The 8651-nt window shown below is 42.4% G+C and overlaps 1 protein-coding gene across 4 annotated transcripts in view; it reads left to right on the forward strand.

Annotated features, from left to right (window-relative positions):
- The window catches only part of KIAA1217 (KIAA1217 ortholog), a 323890-nt gene that overhangs the window by 157418 nt on the left and 157821 nt on the right, over window positions 1–8651 (forward strand). The gene's annotated exons all lie outside the window — the stretch shown is intronic.

Raw genomic sequence — 8651 nt, forward strand, 5'->3', positions numbered from 1 at the left:
AGATAGCTGAATTCTGCCTCCTATAACTGAGCAGATGCCTTGCTTGAAAAAGAAAAGAGAGGGACGTGGGGAGGTATACTGACGTTGTTTCCTCGGTTGCAGATGATAACCAGAGCAGATTGGGTTCAGACATTGTCCTAGCTCTTCTGAACAAAAACAAAAACAAACAAACAAACAAAAAAACCCTGTTATTTACTTGTATTACTCATATTAATTTTTAACGTGAGACTTTGTATACTTCAGCTTAGTTTAATAATCCAGGGTTGTCATTTTACAAATGAAAGATGAAAGCCCCAGAAAATCTGGTTTTTGTTTTTTGAGGTTGCATAGTTAATTAAATGGCAGAAGTGGGAAGCCCCTGCAGTTCCTATTAACTCCATTTACCAATGAAGGCATGGGACTTGCAGGGGTGTGGTGCACTCAGGGAGCATACAGGGCTGGGGCAGCGTCAAGATGACACAGGCTGGGGCTTTCCATCTGGACTACAGAGCTTAGTGTTCTCTTAACCCCACTCATGCTTGAGGCGGGAGCACAGGAGCCTGCCAAGGAGTGGAATTCCTCCTCTGTGCTTTGCAGGAAATGAATGAGGTTCACGTCTCTGTAAAGATAGCCTGTGCCTTGCAAAGTAGAATGAAAGATAAAAACAAATGCCTGTGCGCTTCCCCATAACCTGGGGAACAGCGAGCCTGTGGAATAATGGACCCTCTGTCTTGCAGGCAGGAATTTGCCCCACAGCCAAGTGCAGTTGGCAATGCAGGTAGATACTGGCTGCCTTTAGGAAGCAAGTCTCTGGGTGCAGGGGCTGCAGGAGCTGATGGCAGCCTTGCCCTAGGAACTGCTGAGGGTGGCTGCAGTTTTCTCATGGGGTGGCTGCACTTCGGCGAAACGCTGCTTTATGCTGAGCACACCTTGCTGTGAAGTTCTGGCGAGTCACAGCAGATTCAAAATGCACAGGAGGTACTTATTCTTCCAGCTCCAGGCCAGTGGCCAGTGATTTCCACAACTCGTGGATAGAAACAGAGGAACACAGGGAGAGGCGAGGAATGAGAAGTTTGCCCCAGCGAGGGGAGCCCTGGGGTCAGAAAATGAGGCTGGCCCTGGGCCGGCGGCTTGGTGCTACCCTTCACCGCCTCTCTGGCCAATTTGCGAATGTCCTTGAGGCCGCACCTGGCTTTCACAGCATAATTCAGTTGAGAAGGGATGGGAAATAAACAGGAAAGCGTGAGTCAGGGAGAGTCTAAACACAATCTCCCTGCCAGGGGCCTTGCTAGTCTTGTGTTCGAGAAAATTCCCGTGTGCCTGGCTGTATTTAACACACAGACATGGGCTCCTGGGAAGACCAGGCTCCCCAGAGAGCCCCGGACTGGGAGCAGCGGGGTCCCCCAGCATCTCGGTGGTGAAGCGCAGCCAGGACCCCAGGCCTCAGAGGCTGCAGATGGAGACTGAGCTGGGACCTCCTGCAAATCCACTCTTGGTGCCACCTGGAAGGCTACCGTTTCCTTTGGGATCTGTACAATGTCATTTTATCTTTTTTTAAAATTTTATTATTTTTTTATACAGCTGTTTCTTATTAGTTATCTATTTTATACATATTAGTGTATATATGTCAATCCCAATCTCCCAAGTCATCCAACCACCATCACTCCCCACCCCCCAACCACACCACTTTCCCCCCTTAGCGTCCATATGTTTGTTCTCTACATCTGTGTCTCAATTCTGACTTGAAAACCATTTCATCTGTACCATTTTTCAAGATTCCACATATATGCGTTAATGTACGATATTTGTTTTTCTCTTTCTGACTCAGTTCAATCTGTATGACAGTCTCTAGGTCCATCCACGTCTCTACAAATGACCCGATTTCATTCCTTTTTATGGCTGAGTAATATTCCATTGTATATATGTACCACATCTTCTTTATCCATTCGTCTGTCAGTGGGCATTTAGGTTGCTTCCATGACCTGGCTATTGTAAATAGAGCTGCAGTGAACATTGGGGTACATGTGTCCTTTTGAATTGTGGTTTTCTCAGGGAATATGCCCAGTAGTGGGATTGCTGGATCATATGGTAATTCTATTTTTAGTTTTTTAAGGAACCTCCATACGGTTCTCCATAGTGGCTTTATCACTTTACATTCCCACCAACAGTGCAAGAGGGTTCCCTTTTCTCCACACCCTCTCCAGCATTTGTTGTTTGTAGATTTTCTGAGGATGCCCATTCTAACTGGTGTGAGGTGATACCTTGTTGTAGTTTTGATTTGCATTTCTCTAATAATTAGTGATGTTGAGCAGCTTTTCATGTGCCTCTTGGCCATCTGTATGTCTGCTTTGGAGAAATGTCTATTTAGGTCTTCTGCCCAATTTTTGACTGTGTTGTTTGTTTTTTTAATACTGAGCTGCATGAGCTGTTTAAATATTTTAGAGATTAATTCTTTGTTGATTCATTTGCAAATATTTTCTCCCATTCTGAGGGTTGTCTTTTCGTCTTGTTTATAGTTTGTTTGCTGTGCAAAAGCTTTTAAGTTTCATTAGGACCCATTTGTTTATTTTTGTTTTTATTTTCATTACTCTAGGAGGTGGGTCAAAAAAGATCTTGCTGTGATATATGTCACAGAGTGTCCTGCCTATGTTTTCCTCTAAGAGTTTTATAGTGTCCGGTCTTACATTTAGGTCTCAAATCCATTTTGAGTTTATTTTGGTGTATGGTATTAGGGAGTGTTCTAATTTCATTCTGTTACATGTAGCTGTCCAGTTTTCCCAGAACCACTTATTGAAGAGACTATCTTTTCTCCATTGTATGTCCTTGCCTCCTGTGTCACAGATTAGTTGACCATAGGTGCATGGGTTTATCTGGGCTTTCTGTCCTGTTCCATTGATCTGTATTTCTGTTTTTGTGCCAGTACCATATCATCTTGATTACTGTAGCTTTGTAGTATAGACTGAAGTCAGGGAGTCCGATTCCTCCAGCTCCGTTTTTTTTTGTTTTTTGTTTTTTGGTTTTTTTTTTTTTGCGGTACACAGGCCTCTCACTGTCGTGGCCTCTCCCGTTGCGGAGCACAGGCTCCGGACGCGCAGGCTCAGCAGCCATGGCTCATGGGCCCAGCTGCTCCGCGGCATGTGGGATCTTCCCAGACCGGGGCACAAACCCGTGTCCCCTGCATCGGCAGGCAGACTCCCAACCATTGCGCCACCAGGGAAGCCCCAGCTCCGTTTTTTTCTCTCAAGATTGCTTTGGCTATTCAGGGTCTTTTGTGTCTCCATACAGATTTTAAGATTTTTTGTTCTAGTTCTGTAAACAGTGCCATTGGTAATTTGATAGGGATTGCATTGAATCTGTAGATTGCTTTGGGTAGTAGAGTCATTTTCACAATATTGATTCTTCCAATCCAGGAACATGGTATATCTCTCCATCTGTTTGTGTCATCTTTGATTTCTGAAAGAAATCAGTGTCTTACAATTTTCTGAGTACAGGTCTTTTACCTCCTTATGTAGGTTTATTACTAAGTATTTTATTCTTTTTGTTTCAATGGTGAATGGGATTGTTTCCTTAATTTCTGTTTCTGATCTTTCATTGTTAGTGTATAGGAATGCAAGAGATTTCTGTGCATTAATTTTGTATCCTGCAACTTTACCAGATTCATAGATTAGCTCCAGTAGTTTTCTGGTGGCACCTTTAGGATTCTCTGTGTGTAGTATCATGTCATCTGCAAACAGTGACAGCTTTCCTTCTTCTTTTCCGATTTGGATTCCTTTTATTTCTCTTTCTTCTCTGATTGCCGTGGCTAAAACTTCCGAAACTATGTTGAATAGTAGTGGTGAGAGTGGACATCCTTGTGTTGTTCGTGATCTTAGAGGAAATGCTTTCAGTTTTTCACCATTGAGAATGATGTTGGCTATGGGTTTGTCATATATGGCCTTTCTTGTATTGAGGTAGGTTCCTTCTATGCCCGATTTCTGGAGAGTTTTTATCAAGAGTTATCAAGAGTTTTTATCATAATCTGACAAAATTCAAAAGCTTTTTCAGCTTCTATTGAGATGATCATATGGTTTTTATTCTTCAGTTTGTTAGTATGGAGTATCACATTCATTGATTTGCATATATTGAAGAATCCTTGCATCCCTGGGATAAATCCCACTTAATCATGGTGTGTGATCCTTTTAATGTGTTGTTGGAGTCTGTTTGCTAATATTTTGTTGAGGATTTTTGCATCTATATTCATCAGTGATATTGGTCTGTAATTTTCTCTTTTTGTAGTCGCTTCGCCTGGTTTTGGTATCAGGGTGATGGTGGCCTCGTAGAATGAGTTTGGGAGTGTTCATTCTGCAATTTTTTGGAAGAGTTTGAGAAGGATGGGTGTTAGCTCTTCTCTAAATGTTTGATAGAATTCACCTGTGAAACCATCCGATCCTGGACTTTTGTTGGTTGGAAGATTTTTAATCACAGTATCAATTTCATTACTTGTGATTGGTCTGTTCATATTTTCTGTTCCTCCTGGTTCAGTCTTGGAAGGTTATTCCTTTCTAAGAATTTGTCCATTTCTCCCAAGTTGTCCATTCTATTGGCACAGAGTTAATTGTATTAGTCTCTTATGATGCTTTGTATTTCTGTGGTGTCCATTGTAACTTCTCCTTTTTCATTTCTAATTTTACTGATTTGAGTCCTCTCTTTTTCTTGATGAGTCTGGCTAATGGTTTATCAATTTTGTTTTATCTTCTCAAAGAACCAGCTTTTAGTTTTATTGATCTTTGCTATTATTTTCATTGTTTCTATTTTGCTTATTTCTGCTCTGATATTTATGATTTCTCTTCTTCTACTAACTGGGTTTTTTGTTTGTTTGTTATTCTTTCTCTAGTCCCTTTAGGTGTAAGGTTAAATCGTTTATTTGAGATTTTTCTTGTTTCTTGAGGTACGATTGTACTGATATAAAGTCCCCCACTATTATTGTGTTACTGTCGATTTCCTCTTTTATAGCGGTTAGCATTTGTCTTATGTATTGAGGTGCTCCTATGTTGGGTGCATATATATTTATAATTGTTTTATCTTCTTCTTGGATTGATCCCTTGATCATTATGTAGTGTCCTTCCTTGTCTCTTGTAACGTTCTTTATTTTAAAGTCTTTTTATCTGGTATGAGTATAGCTACTCGAGCTTTCTTTTGATTTACATTTGCATGGAATATCTTTTTCCATCTCCTCACTTTCAGTCTGTATGTGTCCCTAGGTCTGAAGTGGGTCTCTTGTAGACAGCATACATATGGGTCTTATTTTTGTATCCATTCAGCGAGCCTTTGTCTTTTGGTTGGAGCATTTAATCCATTTACATTTAAGGTAGTTATCGATATGTATGTTCCTATTACCATTTTCTTAATTGTTTTGGGTTTGTTATTGTAAGTCCTTTCCTTCTCTTGTGCTTCCTGCATAGAAAAGTTCCTTTAGCATTTGTTGTAGAGCTGGTTTGGTGGTGCTAAATTCTCTTAGCTTTTGCTTGTCTGCAAAGCTTTTGATTTCTCCATCGAATCTGAATGAGATCCTTGCCAGGTAGAGTAATCTTGGTTGTAGGTTCCTCCCTTTCATCACTTTAAATATATCATGCCACTCCCTTCTGGCTTGTAGAGTTTCTGCTGAGAAGTCAGCTGTTAACCTTATGGGGATTCCCTTGTATGTTATTTGTCGTTTTTCCCTTGCTGCTTTTAATATTTTTTCTTTGTCTTTCATTTTTGTCAGTTTGATTACTATGTGTCTCGGCATGTTTCTCCTTGGGTTTATCCTGCCCGGGACTCTCTGCGCTTCCTGGACTTGGGTGGCTATTTCCTTTCCCATGTTAGGGAAGTTTTCGACTATAATCTCTTCAAACATTTTCTCAGGTCCCTTCTCGCCCTCTTCTCCTTCTGGGACCCCTATAATGCAAATCTTGGTGTGTTTAATCTTGTCCCAGAGGTCTCCTAGGCTGTCTTCATTTCTTTTCATTCTTCTTTCTTTATTCTGTTCTGCGGCGGTGAATTCCACCATTCTGTCTTCCGGGTCACTTATCCGTTCTTCTGCCTCAGTTATTCTGCTACTTATTCCTTCTAGTGTATTTTTCCCTTCAGTTATTGTATTGTTCATCTCTGTTTGTTTGTTCTTCAATTCTTCTAGGTCTTTGTTAAACATTTCTTGTGTCTCCTCGATCTTTGCCTCCATCCTTTTGCCAAGATCCTGGATCATGTTCACTATCATTATTCTGAATTCTTTTTCTGGAAGGTTGCCTATCTCCACTTCATTTAGTTGTTTTGCTGGGATTTTATCTTGTTCCTACACCTGGTACATAGTCCTCTGCCTTTTCATTTTGTCCATCTTTCTGTGAATGTGGTTTTCATTCCACAGGCTGCAGAATTGTAGTTCTTCTTGCTTCTGCTGTCTGCCCTCTCTTCTTTTATCTTAATCCACAGAATTTTAGGATCTCCTTCCCAAGTCCTGTTGATCTTGTCATCATGGGTTATTGCATTCATTTTGATTTTTAAAATTGTCTCATTAAAATATTATTTTATCTTGATTATTGAGTTCGGTGGGGAGGAGCCTTCAGTTTTGCACCCGAGGAGAGTGCCTCACTCTCCTCACCCCAGTAGCTGCCTGTGTGTCACCCCAGGGACTTCACCTCTCATGGGATGACCTCCAGCCACAGAGCCCAGAAGGGGCAGAGTTGGGAAAGCCCGGCTCCCAGGCTTCACTTCTGCACCTACGCAGTGTGTCACCGGATCCGTTCCCCATCTCTGGGAGTCACGTCTGGACCAATCCTCCAACCACTCCTGCTCCCTGGAGGGGATGCAACCTTGCTCTCACTCTGGGCAGCCTGTGCCTGGAGATAAACCTGCCAGCTTAATCATTTTTCCACTTGGATAATCCCTCCTTTCTACTACTTTGGCATAGTAGAAAGGGAGGAGCCGGGGGAGGCTGGGCTTGCTGCATTGCACAGAGGCTTTTAGAAGCCATGCAAGCTGCTGTTTAGGACAGAGAAGTTAGACATCGCTGGTGTCTGTATAATATTCTTTCTCCAGTGCTGTCCTGCATGCAAGATGTGAGCTTCTCATTCTGGCACTTCAGGCAGGACCAAATGACAGCAAAACCCAGAAATCTTTTCTGATGCTGAGGACCAACTGGTCACTCTTGGAGACTGACAAAGCAGAAAGGTAAAGAAAGAATTTGATCAGCGGCTCTGATTTATAACGTGACCGGGTTCCAAAAATCTATCACCTCTAAATCTTCACATGTACAGAGTGGTGGGGTCCCCATGCCCTCTACCCATCCAGAGACCAAATGAAATTCTTCTCCGTGGAATTTATGCCATTTCTGCTTACCTGTCTCTCTTCAGTGAAAAGAGAGACCATTAGGAGAAAGGAAGTCTACAAAAGAAAGTAAAATCAGTTTTGCAGTAGATTTGAGTTTTAGAAATAATTTCTGAGAAAAATTGTCCCACTGATATTAGGTCTGGGTCTTAATGATGGAGTCATTTCCTTTTAATCATTGCTGTCTTATAAATGTCTGTCTGGAATGCAACCACGGGCAGGGGCTGCTGTCTGGCTTCTTTGTGGTCGGCCTCGGGGGAAAGGGTAGCCACAAGATGTTCCCACCCTTCTGTGTACCCTCAGGAATTTGAAAATAAAACTCATGTGAAAACAAGAACAGCAACTTCCTTCTCCCTGCAGCCTGATGCCTTGGTTGGCCGTATCCTGAATGGTTAGCTTTGGAAAAGGCATCTCCCTTACCAGCCCAGCAGCCAGAGGTGCTGCCATTTCTGTAACAAATTACCTGTTAAACACTCAGACCCAACAAGCAAGAATGATTTTAAAATGCTCGGGAGGATTTTAGACGAATTGAGGGAGAACTTGCCCAACGTGTGTCACTTCTCCGTGGCTGTTCTTTTATTTCAAGGTGGTAACAGTGATGGTGACCATTTGCTGGTGGGGGTATTTAAGGAACAGAAGGTTCTCTGTTGTCAGAGTCGCCCCTCCTGTGCAGAAGAGTGGGTAGGAGGTTAGCGAAAAAGATGGAGGAAACGTCCATCTGTAAAGCGGAAAACCAAGAAGGTTTTTGGGCAAAGACTGTGAGCCTTATATTAGATTGAGCATGAAGAGGTATCCGTAGGATAGTTTAAAAAAGAAGTGAATTTCGGACAAATGGAAAGACATGTATTGCTCTATAGAGTAAGTGAAGCACTTATGGAATTTGTTTTCCTAAGTGCCAGTAGTGATTGACATGTAATATTATAAAAACTAAAATTTACAGAAGAGAGTTTGATTGCAGGTCAGTAGCTTTGGGGCACATTCCTGACCTTTTTAAGGTGCAATCAAAGAAAAAGTCAGAGGATCATCTCTAGCTTGGGAACTCAGTGGACAGGGTGGGAGGACTTGGTGACCGGCTGGCGTGGTCCACTCCAATCTCCTTCTGGCGTGCCTCCCTTTACTTGGGAGCCTGGAAGGCAGACCCATTCTGGAATAGAAGATGCGCTGGGTTCTGGAAGTAGGGACCAAGGCATTTGTGGAGACTTCGGGTTTTCTTTAGCATCATTTGCTGAGAGGTCTCTAGGCAGTCACTCGCTTGATAGGGTTGAAAGTCAGGGTGCCAGGCATCCATTTTTCTCCTTCTGAGGGCACAGGTGTGGTCTGGCTTTTCAGCA

This window comes from Lipotes vexillifer, unplaced genomic scaffold (assembly GCF_000442215.2).
Source record: "Lipotes vexillifer unplaced genomic scaffold, Lipotes_vexillifer_v1.1 scaffold738, whole genome shotgun sequence".
NCBI lineage: Eukaryota > Metazoa > Chordata > Mammalia > Artiodactyla > Lipotidae > Lipotes > Lipotes vexillifer.